The sequence below is a fragment of the Branchiostoma belcheri genome, unplaced genomic scaffold (assembly GCF_001625305.1).
Source record: "Branchiostoma belcheri isolate BF01 breed outbred unplaced genomic scaffold, Haploidv18h27 scaffold158, whole genome shotgun sequence".
Taxonomy (NCBI): domain Eukaryota; kingdom Metazoa; phylum Chordata; class Leptocardii; order Amphioxiformes; family Branchiostomatidae; genus Branchiostoma; species Branchiostoma belcheri.
Genome location: NW_017803024.1, coordinates 291,378 through 305,356, shown reverse-complemented (window position 1 = coordinate 305,356; position 13,979 = coordinate 291,378). Strand labels below are relative to the sequence as shown.

The window sequence follows — 13,979 nt, the reverse complement described above, 5'->3', positions numbered from 1 at the left end:
GTTATAGTTATTACTTAGCATTTCTTTTTCAATATTGAAGACTATAGATTTGTCTTGAAGTCATGCTTGGTACGGAATGAATGGATGGATTTATTTATAAATCAACATGAGTCTTTTGACGTGTTACAGAGCACAAGCTATTGAAATCGAACCCATATCGACTAAGCCGGCGACTGAATGGTTCCCTGGTTGGTGATTGTACTATGTCAGAACGTTCCATCTAAAATAGGGAGGTAAGCTTTTGTTCGGTGTCCAATTTCTTTTTAAAGTGTGTAAAACGAAGCATGGACTAGACTCCCCAAGAGACGATGAAAACTTGTATCACCCGAGCAGAATTGACAAGCGAGGTCAACCTTTATCCAAACTCACTAGAGGTTACTACAGCGAACCCAAGCGCTAAGCACCCCCATGATGTAGGCAGTAGTCTAAAACTTGTATCACCCTAAAAGTTCGTATCCAAACTCACTAGAGGTCACTACAGCCAACCCAAGCGCTGCGCGTTCCGATGAGTTAGGCACAAGGCTTAAACAAATGAAGCAGGGCTGCCGAAGACTGTATCACCTTAAAAAAACGTCTGTTTTATCCAAAACCACTAGAGGTTAGCACAGCTAACCCAAGCGCTGAGGGCCCCCCATAACTCCGGCGCCATATTTATAAACGCCCCGGTAACGGATGTATCCGTGTTTTTGTTTTGTTTGTTTCGCATCACCGGTAAACCGCCTTCAGGCATAACACACCTGTACAAACACCTGTTTTGTACAGTAAGTACAAGCTGCGTAATACTGGACTGACACTTTCCAGTAGATCCAACTTTTAAAAAAAGCCATCCGCCAATTGTACATATAATGTTCTGTAACTAAATTATGTTACTTTCATTTGTACATAATTTAAATGTCTTTTTGTGCTAAATGTGTTTTTTTACCATGCTTCTCTGTTGTATAATTATGTGTATGTATTTATGTATGATCCCTGGAAGGTTAGCCTTTGGGGCTAAAGGGCATCGAAATAAAGGAAATAAAGGACACTGTTTGATCCACTCACACTGAAAAGGACCCCTGCTCTTTTCTAAAGATCACAGAGAATCGCTTAAGGCGCCATGCTAATGAACCACAGGAAATCATTTCATTACACGTTTGCAGTACAAGGCATGTTTTATAGTAAGGCTAACCACATAACAAAGCTTGTAGTCAAGGGCTACATGATGTACGTAATGAGGATTTGGGCAGAAACGTAATTTGATGAATAAAACGAAATAAGAACTGAAAAGATGAAGTTTTTTACAGTCAAGAAACTATCAGAGGGTAGTAAGATTTTTCAGCTGTTACATGATGTTTCTTGTTAAAACATGGAAGATGAACAAAACCCGTTTCCATGGAGATGCACCATTCTTATTCAGATCAAAGGTATATGACATGACAACAGCTATCAAACAAAATAAACTATCCTGTATTTATAACTACAAAACATCATATATTTATTATTAAACATCATAAACAACAGAAAACATGTCACGTAAAGTATCGTGACACGATGATGCTAATATATGATAATAAGCATCATCAATTCTAATACCAGTCAGACAATAAAATCTGTCGTTTCGCTCTGTCAGAGTTGCCAGCAAAGGGTAAGACAAGTTCGCTTGGGACGATTCTGTGTTAAGTTTATTGCGTACAAGACACGGGAAGATTTCTTCATATTTACAATGGCAGTTTTGATGCCTCTCTGTAGTTTTATTACTTCTAACGAATAGTGCCCAGGGCTGTACTTACTGCACAGTATATCCGACATAAGCAACATAAAAACACTGTGTCTGCGCTTATTCTAACCGCCTGTTAGAAGCTGTAAGTCGTCATTAATGTAACTACCAGTAGAATATATTTTCTCATTTGCATGATGTCATGTGACCTTTAACCTTTGGTGACCCCGAGCTTTGTGAGGTCACGACTGTCGGTACTAAAAAGCTCCCCAAAAGGTCAAAAAGGTCAGGCTGGCTGTGCAGTAACTTCGCTGTGGGAAATGTGTACACAGTTCGCTTAGCCTCCACCAGGCCTTTCTACGGGAATACGGATCGTAGAACTCGGCGAAAAAGAGAGTAAAATTGGCCAGGGGAGTCCGGCGGCGGGGAGGTAGTTTCTTTCCTTCCAAACTTATACAAGGCGGCCAAACTCCCCTGGCAAATATTCCCCTACATATAGCCAGCGTAGTTAGTCTGGTATGGACTACAGTTCACTCACCCCAAAAGGACTTTAGTAATGACTAGTTGTCTTGCTTGTTATCTTTGCTCGATCCAAAAACACGACTGCGCTCTTCACTTTATGAAGAAATTTTGCCCGTAAATTGGTTTCAGTGGGAGATGGCAGCCAAAGGCTTCTGGGGTTTCATTAGTGAAGAGAGAAGGGATAAAGATTTTTTTTTTTTGTTTCAAACTTTATTATCATTCACAGTACAACAATACAAAAAAACTTAGATATATAATCGTATATAATGATACAAAAGAAACAAAATGTTATTTTTTTTACGTGAAAGGAGTTAAATCTAGATGATGATCATTTAGAAATTGCCATTGTTTGTTGTGTTCTTCTATTTCTATGGTTTTGTTTGGTCTGTTTCTAAAAAGCGTATAAAGTTTGGTTTAAGATTTTGATGAATCATAGATTTATTCTATTTTGGTATCCAGAACTATGCTTTATCCCTATTTTGGTGTCATCATTTTTATAAGGCACTGCCAGGCCGATTGGACATCGCAATGCCACCGTAGGATCTGCTTGGAGATTATTACTCCGACTCTCTACTGGTGAGACAGGATTACACTGATATTGTGCAGGGATAAACAGGACGGCCATTTCCTATATCACATTACATATACTGAGTGTTCTGGGTATCGGGTTACATTTCTGGGACATGCAAAGGTCAGATTACGCTTTCGGTCTGCCTGGACTATCATATTACATTACCGAAGATCAGGTTACACCTCCTGTCTGCGTGCACTATCATATTACATTACTTGAAGATCAGGTTACACCTGCTGGACTTGTGGTGTATCAGATTACATTTCCCGCGATCATATTATAGTACTGAGGATAAGGTTACACCTGCTGGACTTGTGGAGTATCAGATTACATTTCCCGGTATCATATTACATTCTTCAGAGTGAGAAACCCGATACCATCCCCGTGCCTGGTAACGGCACTTTGTGCAGATCAGATTACAGACCCGAGTTGCCCCGGGCTGCGGCCGTCTGAAGTGATGGCAAAACTAAACCCGTTACATGTATCACATCACCTTGAGCTTTAGTTTATACTTCTGGTATTGGTTTCTGCAAAAACGATCAAGGTTTTTTTTTATTTCAAACGACAGGCAGCGATAGGTGAGTGAAACATGGAAAGAAAAATACATCTACAGTCTATGAAAACCCTTTATCTTCCTGTTTTTCAATAGAAAAAAATAATTTGCTGGTTTGTAATGTTTATGAGAGCCGCACCCCACGCTGGTTTTTAATGTTACACTCTGCATACATGATTATTAGTGTATCTATATATCTATAAGCATAGCTTAACAAAGGGGAGACGTTTTCCCACTCTTGCTGCGGATATGAGATCTGCAGGTGATGTGAACCATGACATGTGATTTTCTCGGCGGCAAAATGCACACGCGTGCGGCAGCCTGTGCTGCGGGAACTGATAAACTAACGATGCGTTAACGTTATTAGGAACTTTGCTGGCTCAAAGTCGGCTGCTGATGGCCGCTAATTTGGCTCAAGTTTAGACAAGACGTAGGTCAAGGTTTCTCTACTAAAACTGAGGCGCAAAAAGGTAACAAGATCTCAGCACAAGAGCAGGTGGAGTAAGGAGACTTGTTAAAATATTTCTGATCTAGGATTTCCAAGCAGATCCTAGGGTGGCAAAAGGCAGTATCAAATTGGGCCGGTTAATTGTTTCCATTCGCCAGAGAGGGTCCACCCAAGGGTAGTTAGTCTGGTGATGCCCTTTCGATTGTTCATTTGGTAGAGACTTCTTGTTATACAGATTTGTCTTCCATAGTTTTAATAGAAAGCCATATTGTCAATTCGTAAGAAGCCAGGAGAAACATACAGCAACTACATATTAAGTGAATTTGCCGAAGTTAGGAATAAGTAACAGCGCGAACTGTTAGATTTGTAAGAGGGTAACTCAGGACACTGAAACTTTATTAGAGTTTCCACTAGAAAGGAAAATTCAGGAAAACGAAGAACTGGATTCTTGTCACCTTTCCAAGCTGCTATCAACACGAGATATAATCCTTAATTATGAACAAGAAACTCGCGTTTCGGAGCTAAATCCTCCCCGTGGAGAGGTTTTGATGAAGAATCGATGAAACTTGCAGATAAACTGGAGGTGATTTGGGCCAATTATTCATGTATTCCCCACGCAACTCGCTGTGCAGGGCGTCAGTTGGAAACTTTCTGTAAGTCAACAGTTACAAAAGCCTCGGAAATACGAGACAAGGTCGAGACCCAGATGTACAGTAGACATCGAAAATTTGGAGGTACCTGTTTTTACCTGTATAAAAACGTCACCGATTGAGGAATACTCTACTAACTCTCATATTTCAGACTTCAGCTTCCTAAATTCCCTCGTCTGCTGGCCAACGGCCATTGACCTTTAACCTCCTGTCATCCTGCCTATCAATCTTTCCCCACAATACTTCCGTACCCGGAAGCAAAAATAAAAAACAGACCCCAGCGGTGTCAAAGAATACATACGAATTTTACGGAATACATACAATTCATTTGATGATCTAGGCGCAAGTCGCCAAAATAGTAAGGATCGCATGTTTTCCGTAAAATTCGTATGTTTCTGGTAATGGGGCGCATGTATGTCATCAAATTCGTATGAACTCCGTAAAATTCGTATGAATTCTTTGGCACCCCTGGACCCTTACCAAATCAATACCGACAATTCAGCGAAACTTCGCGATGTAGAAATGCAAAGTTATCCACAGTAAATCCCACCTGTGGTCGCCACCTCTACCCTGACATATACAAACATGCATGGCGATTCAGTGTAGCGTGTGAAAGAAGTGATTTTCAAAGGCTGCAGAAGCGGGAATTCTGCTCTTCGCGTGCTGCAAGGTTAGAAATTTTGCTCTCCAAAGGAATCCCTGAGTTCCCTGTGGATTTATGTATCACCAAGTTCCTACAGAAATGTTTTCATGATCTCCGTGAATAGTTTCATCAGGTTGGAAAGTCACTGAGTAAAGAGACTCTTTTTTACAACCAGGTCTTTTATTCAGCCAACTTTATTCAGCCCTGAGGAAGGTGACAGACGGTCACCGAAACGTCGGCTGAATAAGTTTCATGAGGTTGGTAAGTCACTGAGTAAAGAGACTCTTTTTACACAACCAAGTCTCTTATTCAGCCGACATTTCGGTGACCGTCTGTCACCTTCCTCAGGGCTGAATAAACTTGGCTGAATAAAAGACTTGGTTGTGTAAAAAGAGTCTCTTTACTATGTTTTCATGACCACCGGAATATACGAGAAGCAGTGAAGCGAAACAAAGGCTTTGATTCTGGGCATTTTTTTTTACCATTCCAGTTAGTTTGGTTCAAAGGGCGTTACCTGACGTGGTAATAATGTACTAGTCTCAGTAGAACGTTACAAATGTTCTTCTGAAATAGGTTTTGAACTGTCATTCTGCTTGTATGTGTTCTTGTATAATGCATGTTGTATGGAGGGTGCATTTCGGGCTAACTATGCCCGCGAGTCCCTTAAATTTCCCAGTAAAACTTATGGCGTATTCCAGATCCATATTTTCACCTCCAGAGAACCACACTTCCGGCATTTTGTGTTGGCCCTGGTAGCGTTCCATGGTGCCCTGCTTCCGTCTGTACCCCCCCCCCCCATGTGAGTCAGACTTCCTGCCAGGGGCTTTGATGGGTTCCGCTGACGGCCCAGTAATTTTCCATTGGTAAAACTGCCGTTAGGGCGACGGTAAAACTAACTGCAGTTAATAACGGACATCCTCGGAAGACCCTACGATCTTATAAATTTGACAGGTAACTGCCCTTTAGCGCAAACAAAGTCAGCCAATAATGACTACTGGTGGAATAGAAACGAAACTGCTCGTTTTCCGGCAATGCGTTTGACATTGACAACATTGGAGGTTGGCTGTCTAGTCAGTCATTTTTATTTCCAGCGGTGAGAGCGCAATTTGTGCAAAATTTAAGTCCGCCTTCTGTCTTTGCCCTGTTTTTGTATTAATGATTAGCCTTTGAAGAAAACAAAAATAGAGCTAGAAGAAGTAGAAGTAGAATTAGAAGAAAAAAGAAAACAAAAAAAAAGGAAAAAAACTGTATGTCAGCTTTTCTAGGGTGCCCCACGGTCACACATTTTGTATATCACACTATACTAAAATAAAGATATATAGGTGAGGTGGGGCATACCCAACCATTTACTGTTAACGTAGTTTATTTTGCAGCCTTACCTTCCGTTTTATGTAGTCTTAGCTCGGAGCGGTTTCTGTACTTAAGGTTGTGTTTGAGTCATGGGCATTGACTGAACCATTAGTGAAAATCGATTTGGGACCGAAACATGGTGATTAGAAAACAGCCTCAGGAGTCCGTCCACAAGTCTTGATTCTGTTGTTTTTTATTGGCCCCTTAAAGGTACTATATACTACTCCAGGATGTATTGGGTTATTGTTCTGTTTTCTATTGGCTGCTTAAAGATATATATTGGCTACTTCAGAGTGCATATTTGTTGCAATGGCTGCATATCTGCCATTCTGAGGTCTATATATATTTTCCATTCATATTTACTATGAGCCTACATTTTTCGTGGCAATTTTAAACAACAAGAATATTATTCAGAATATGGTTTATATGATATGACCAACAGTTAAGTCCACTGTTCGTATTCAAAGCTCTAAAATATCTCATTTAAAGCCACATAAATCTCATACAAACAACAATTAGGTCGTATTCAGAACTATACAATATGCCATTCCTAGATTCAAAATCACATCAATAACTACAGAGTCGTGCCCAGAACTAGGATATTACATTCATGACCTGTATATGTAGAGGATATAGACACAGTCTATAATCCCTTTAATCCACATAATCCTGCTTATAAATCCGAGAAACATCAATGGCTAATCCGCACCAATGACCTCTGACCTGTTCAGGCCTGGTGAACGATAAACATGGCGGCGCATCAAACGGGCTACTTAGCCTGGTGACGTATGAGGTCAGAGGTCGCAAGGTGCCTTAGGCAGTCTGCATAATACACAACTATATCCCTTCGTTTTAAGTTAGACATCCAGGTAATACTAGTAAGATACGCCAAAGACAGTTACTCAAGCAACTGATGAATATGATTTTGGAAACAGTTAGACGTTTCAAATAGCATCCACTTGATTTTGTCAGTGACACTGAAGAAATTTCAGAAAAAAACAAGTTTATAAGCACGAACCATTGATTGATATATCCATTGTCTACATTTTAAGTCTACCATCATTCATACTCCACTAGCTATATAGAATGAGCGATCGTATCTAAGAAATTGACGCACTATTTTATTACAAATTACTATTTCTTAAGCTCTGTTATTTATAAAGATTAAGAGCAACCGTTATTTTCTAGAGTGAGCAATTTTATCTATATCTATTAGATAATCCCACTTTACTAAACTGTTGTTATCTGTAAAGTTTAAGAGTACAGTGAAATAGACCCACATTACTATTTCGCAAGCTTCTTTATTTCTAAAGTTTAAGCGTAATGATTACGAGCAACCATTTATTTTCTAGCTATATATAGAGTGAGCTATTCCATCTATATATGAGATAAGCCAACTATAATTTCTTAAGTTGTTATCTGTAAACTTTAAGAGCACAAAATTTTCTTCACTTTGACAAGGCGAAGAGCTGAAGTGTCCCGACTTGACCCTGTTTGTGAATGTATTTCAGGTTCAAGTTCGGCCTTATCTCTATACTTTGATCGATAACAGGCAGGAAGCGTTTGGACTAATTACCTTTGCCGTTATCAGTACTACTGCTAACTGCACATCTGTCAGCAGGGTTAGTGATCATCTATCATCTATACACACTGAGAAACGGTACATGTAAGAAAAGAAGATAACATATCCAAACCATGCATATCTAGTTCTATTCCTGAATGGGTGATCATCTATTATCTACACACACACAGAAAGAAACGGTGCATGTAAGAAAAAAAGCTACCTTATCCAGAACCGTGCCTATCTAGTTGTATGCCTGAATGGGTTAGGCTTAGGATCGTGACTATCTACTATCTATACACAGAAAAAAACGGTGCATGTAAGGAAAGAAGATAGCTTATCCGGAACTATGCCTATCTAGTTCTATGTATGAATGGGTGGGTAATGATTAGGATCAGGCATGTTCTGGATAGTCTGTATTGTACCCAGAACTGTGCCTATCTGGTTCTATGCTCGAATGCAGGCAAGGTTCTGGATATTCACTATCATAAAACGTAGATTTTTCCCGGGCACGGTTCTGGATACGAGTGGACTATCCAGAACCGTGCCTGAGTACGATTCTGGATACAACATGGATTCTAGTGAAGACAGAGAAATCCCTTATTGAGAAGCTAGACGTTGTAGAGTTTTATGGATTCAATTGAAACATTCGTACAGCAGAGACCACTACGATTTAAGTCAGGGTAGGATGAAGGGATAGCTTTAACCGGCTAGCTCAGCAACCTTTGCACTTACAGTCCCAACCTGTAGGATTGTGGCATGTTGCCAAACTATGCGAGGTACTTTCCACACCAATTCTCCAGAACTTTTACACTGAGAGTTGTCCCATGCTGTACAATCGTAGTCTCCACCAGACTCCTTTGCAGGCTGAATAAATGGTAGAAATCCGGTTAAAATCTGGCCGGCCAAAAATATGGGCAACAATATAATGACTACTAAGTAATCGACGGACAATGGGTAGTCTTTACCAGACTCCTTTGCAGGCTGAATAAATAATAGAAATCGGCCTAAAAAGGGGATATCATTGGCCAGAGGAGTTTTGCAGGCAAATTGGACCCTCTGTGGCCGGCCAACTCCTCTGGCCAATGATATCCCCGCCATATAGGCCGATCTCTACTTTTTATTCAGCCTGCAAAGTGAAGACTAGTAGGATTGTGGCAGGTTGCCAAAACGTGGCGTCGAGTGGTTTAGTAGCAATCGACTGTGAACCGGGAGACCCGGGTTCGATTCCGAGTCGTACCCGGGACATGTCTGAACATGCGCCCGACGTTGTGCCCTTGGGAAAGGCACTTTACACGAATTTCCTCACTCCACCCAGGTGTGAATGGGTACCTAACTTCGGTTGGGGAAAGTCGTATTGAGGTCACCTTGTGGCGCCGAATGGCAGCCGCACAGACCCTTGCGACAGTTCCACAAAAATAATTGTGGAAAAAATATGTGTATCATGTGTATTATTTGATTGTTGTAATTTGTATTGATTATTGTGATACCCTGCATCAATTCAGCCGTTAAAGGCTGCGACTGCACGGGTACTGTTTGGACAATAAAAACCATTTATTATTATTATAACTGCGTGTGGCACTTTCCACACACCGATTCTCCAGTGCGATTTCTTCACTTTGAGCCAAAGAATCATTTACTCGCTACGATGATTCCTTTCATTGTCTAGGGACCCATCTGTAGTTGAAAGTCAGCAGTGAAGCGCCTACAATGAAAGCGTCTGAAAATCCATGTACAAGCCAGTAGCACATTTACGTCTTGCAAAGGTTCACTATCAACTCAGACTGAAGAGGGTGATCCAGACATAGAGAGTAGAATCATCAGGGATCCAAAGGTTCTGTGAGTTCGCCCATTATAGTTAGACATCCAGGTAATTAGATACTCATGAGAACAAAGGGGAAGCTGGTCTAACTTTCAAAGTCCATCCAGTTGCTTGGGTATCTGTATCTAGTGTCTACCAGACTAACTACGCTGGCTATATATATATATATATAGCTATATTACGCAAAACGACTTGACACACACAATCTTTGCACATTTAATTGCAGGATTTGTTTAAAGCTTTCTAGTGATGATGCCTCAACTGTGCTTGGTGGCAACGAGTTCCAGTCTGCGCTAGTTCTAGGAAAGACTGGGTTTTTCAACACCTTGATCCTCTTGTACTTGAAGGCATGACTATTTCTTGTTCTCTTCTGAGCTGGTGTTAGGTACTCAGTAGTTGGTACGTCCACCAGTTTATTAGTCATTTTGTACATCATGCATAGTCTGGACATTTTTCGTCTGTCTTCAAGTAACCCCCACTGTCTGTAGGTTTCTTTTCTCTTTGCAAATCACTCGGGAATTGTAAGTTTCGTTTCAGCTGTAGTGACCTCAGGTCAAGAGACCAAAATGGAAGCTGGTCTAACTTTCAAAATCCATCCATTTGTCTGAGTAACATTTTTCTCGTGTTCTGTGAGTGACCGGTAGTTACCTCCGGGTCTTCATCTTTCGCAAATCGCTCGGGAATTGGTGTAAAACAGCGGACAGGATGGACATAAGTCCATCCAGTTGCTTGAGTATCTGCATCCATCCATTTGTCTGAGTAACAGTTTTCTCGTGTTGTGTGAGTGACCTGTAGTTGGTACGTCCACCAGTTTATTAGTCATTTTGTGCATCATGAATAGTCTGGTCATTTTTCGTCTGTCTTCTAGTGGCACCCACTCAAGTTTCGTTTTACATGTAGTGACCTCCAGTCAAGAGAACAAAAGAGAAGCTGGTCTAACTTTCAAAATCCATCCATTTGTCTGAGTAACAGTTTTCCCGTGTTCTGTGAGTGACCTGTAGTTACCTCCGGGTCTTCATCTTTCGCAAATCGCTCGGGAATTGGTGTAAAACAGCGGACAGGATGGACGGGAAATCAGCGGTTAAGTTTTAAAAGGTTCCTTCCATTTTCGTTTCGTAAGAAGACAGACACACTGATGACAGGAGGCGCCACAGCAGCGGGGTATCTGTCTGTCTAACATACTTATAATTTAACTTTTACTTTGTAGTAAGTGCTGTTGGCCAGTGTTACGTCCCTTGGTACATACAAGACAAGATGATGGTTAAATGTTGCCTGGAGCCCAGTTTTGTTAGCTTGATAAACCGCTCCCTAAATTCTGCCAGCGGCCTTTGAAGAGCGACATAAAGAGGTTTCTCGCCTCTCGGTAAGACAGACTTCTCTCTGAACAAGCAGACGCCATGCCTGTTTTCGGACGTGTTTTATCAAAGCATTTTTAAACATTTTGTTGCGCTTTTTTACAATGTATTTCCTGGCCAGTATACCGACAGAAAAATGGAAAGCCAGACAAAACGTCTAAAAGGGTTTTGAAAAAAACACGTTTGAAAACAGGCATGGCGTCTGCTTGAAGAGCAGTCTGTTTTTACTGTACTTTTCTTTACTTTACTTTACTTTACTTGTGATGGAGTTTGTTAGTGGCTGTGTTTTATAAGGTAATAAGGCCAGGAAATACATAGTAAAAAGCCTGAAAAAGACTCTAAAAGGCTATGAAAAAAGACGTCTGAAAACAGGCATGGCGTCTGCTTGAAGAGCAGTCTGACTTTACTTTACTTTACTCTACATGAAGATTTGTGAGTGGCTGTCTTTTGTACGGTTTTCACCTTTTTGTACTATATATTTTCCGGCCAGGATACCGACAGAACTATAGAAAGCCAGAAGGCTTTGAAAAAAAAAAGAAAAGCACGCATGGCCCCAGCACCCTGACTTTTCTTTACTTTACTTTACTTTGCTCTACATGAAGATTTGTGAGTGGCTGCCTTTTGTACGGTTCACTCCCTTACTTGAGCCGTGAGACTTAACATGAAGCATGGAAACTTCTAGTAGGAGGTCCCACTATTCTCCTCTGTATTGTACCGGTGTGTACTTTTGTGTATGGTTCCTGAGGTTATATGGCCATTTGTTGAAACGCCGTCCCTCTTAACTACAAATTGGACCCGATGTTTTAATGTCTATGTCATACTGAAGGGGGCATTGAGCTTGTTATACAGCCATTCATTAGTAACATATAGCACTTTGGGCTTTACTAACAGTCTACTTGTCCAATGACAGGACGGTTACTGACTGTGATTGCCACACTGGGTGTCTGTAGCAATCACACATCAGGACCATTGTAACAACTATCACAGGCCGAGCCGGCAGTGTAGCAATCCCAGCCGATTGTAGCAATCAGGAGTAACGACTACTGAAGTAACAATTCACACAGCAGGCGTTAGACTGAGCACTGTGGCAATCCGGGATGATTGTTACACCATGTTGTGTCGCCTCCATGTCGCTACAATGTCAGTGATTGTGTGAAATTGCTACAGCAGAGTAAGTTGTCACAATTACAGTGTAGCGAGCCGCGCGGTATCGGGTTTCTGTCAGGACCAATCAGGACGGACAGGATAACTGGCCAATCCACAGGATGAAAAGTATCGAATTTCTGTCACAACTTTTCACACGTCTGAATTGTCCACAGGACAGGCGGGCAGGTGTTATGTGCATTCTAGCGAAAATGAGAGACACACAGTAGCCTCCTTCGCAGACTTCTGAGGAGGCGGCGTTATTTTTTTTGGGGGGGGGGGGTAACGCTGCCTCCTCAGAAGTCTGCGAATGAGGCTATACACATAGAACAAAGTCATTGTAGCACGATTGTATCAGATTATATGAAGGGCAATTCGTAAGACACTATCGAGCCTTTGCAACTAGAGTTGAATGGCCATCATGTTCAGAATTTCTAATGGTAAAGATATATAATATAGATACAACAGATAGTAATCCTTCATATTTATAAACATTTCTATTCATATAAACATGACAATATTATACCTTCCGGTTATGTGGTGGTTATTACTTCTCTTGCCGGAGGCTGACTGCGAGTCACATTTGCAAGTCTTATAAACTCACTAGCCTCCACCAGGCCTTTCTACGGGAATACGGATCGTCACGGTGGGATCGTAGACTTCGGCAAAAAAGAGAGTAAAATTGGCCAGGGGAGTCCGGCCGCGGGAAGGTAGTTTCTTTCCAGTCAAACCTACAAGGTGGCCAAACACCCCCGGCAAATATTCTCCTATATATAGCCAGCGTAGTTAGTCTGGTATAGAGACTACAAACTCACCTTTATTTCTTAAAGACGGAAGACATTACAAGAAGAAGCTGCGGGCCAACATCTTAAGACGATCTGATCTTCTTTAATTTTGGCCAAACTTAAAGATTTCATGAGCTGTTTTATACGTACATGTTTCACCACCTGGTGATTGTAGAAAGTTTAGTTTATTGCAAGTTCCTCTCCATACCCTAATTGCAAGTACATGTTACATAAAAGTAAAGGATGAGCCATGGATAACAATATTGTATGTGACTACTCTAACTACTAAACACTAAATTGTAGGGGATGAAACCACTGTAACCAGATATGTTAAATGAAATACGATATCCTCACATGTAGCATTTGACCCAATTAAGGGTGCAGAAAATTTGTTGCTATGTTACATGTTACTGAAGGACTATAGTTTTCTCCTTGACATTGGTATCGTCACAAACTATGCCTAACGAAATCTGATACCATGTAACAATTAAAGCAGATCCTGCAGCTGTACTCTAATTGTGGCAAAGTTCCAGACGTCTAATGGAATGATTTGTTACTTCTGTTCTTTCCTAACAACCAATCAGCGATGTTCTCTCTGTATGTGTCTGGTACTGCTACATGTAGCAAACTTCAGCCCGATATGCAAAGTGAAACCCGATATTCCCAAATGTAGCAATTAAAAGCTTCTCTCTGCAGGTGCGCTACAGAGAGTGTGGCAAAGTTCCAAATGGCTGCTTTAATGGCCGATTTTTCCCGCCAGGCAGCGGTACAAATGAGCTTTTCTTCTCTCGTGTCTATTATTGCAGACATGTAGCTATCAGTGCTGTCCTACTTGGGGGTGATGCTTTGGGGGCTCTATATGGGCGCAGAAGGATGAAAT

General features: G+C 41.1%; 1 protein-coding gene across 1 annotated transcript in view; it reads left to right on the top strand.

Annotated features, from left to right (window-relative positions):
* The window catches only part of LOC109465786, a 25,158-nt gene that overhangs the window by 10,083 nt on the left and 1,096 nt on the right, over positions 1-13,979 (top strand). The gene's annotated exons all lie outside the window — the stretch shown is intronic.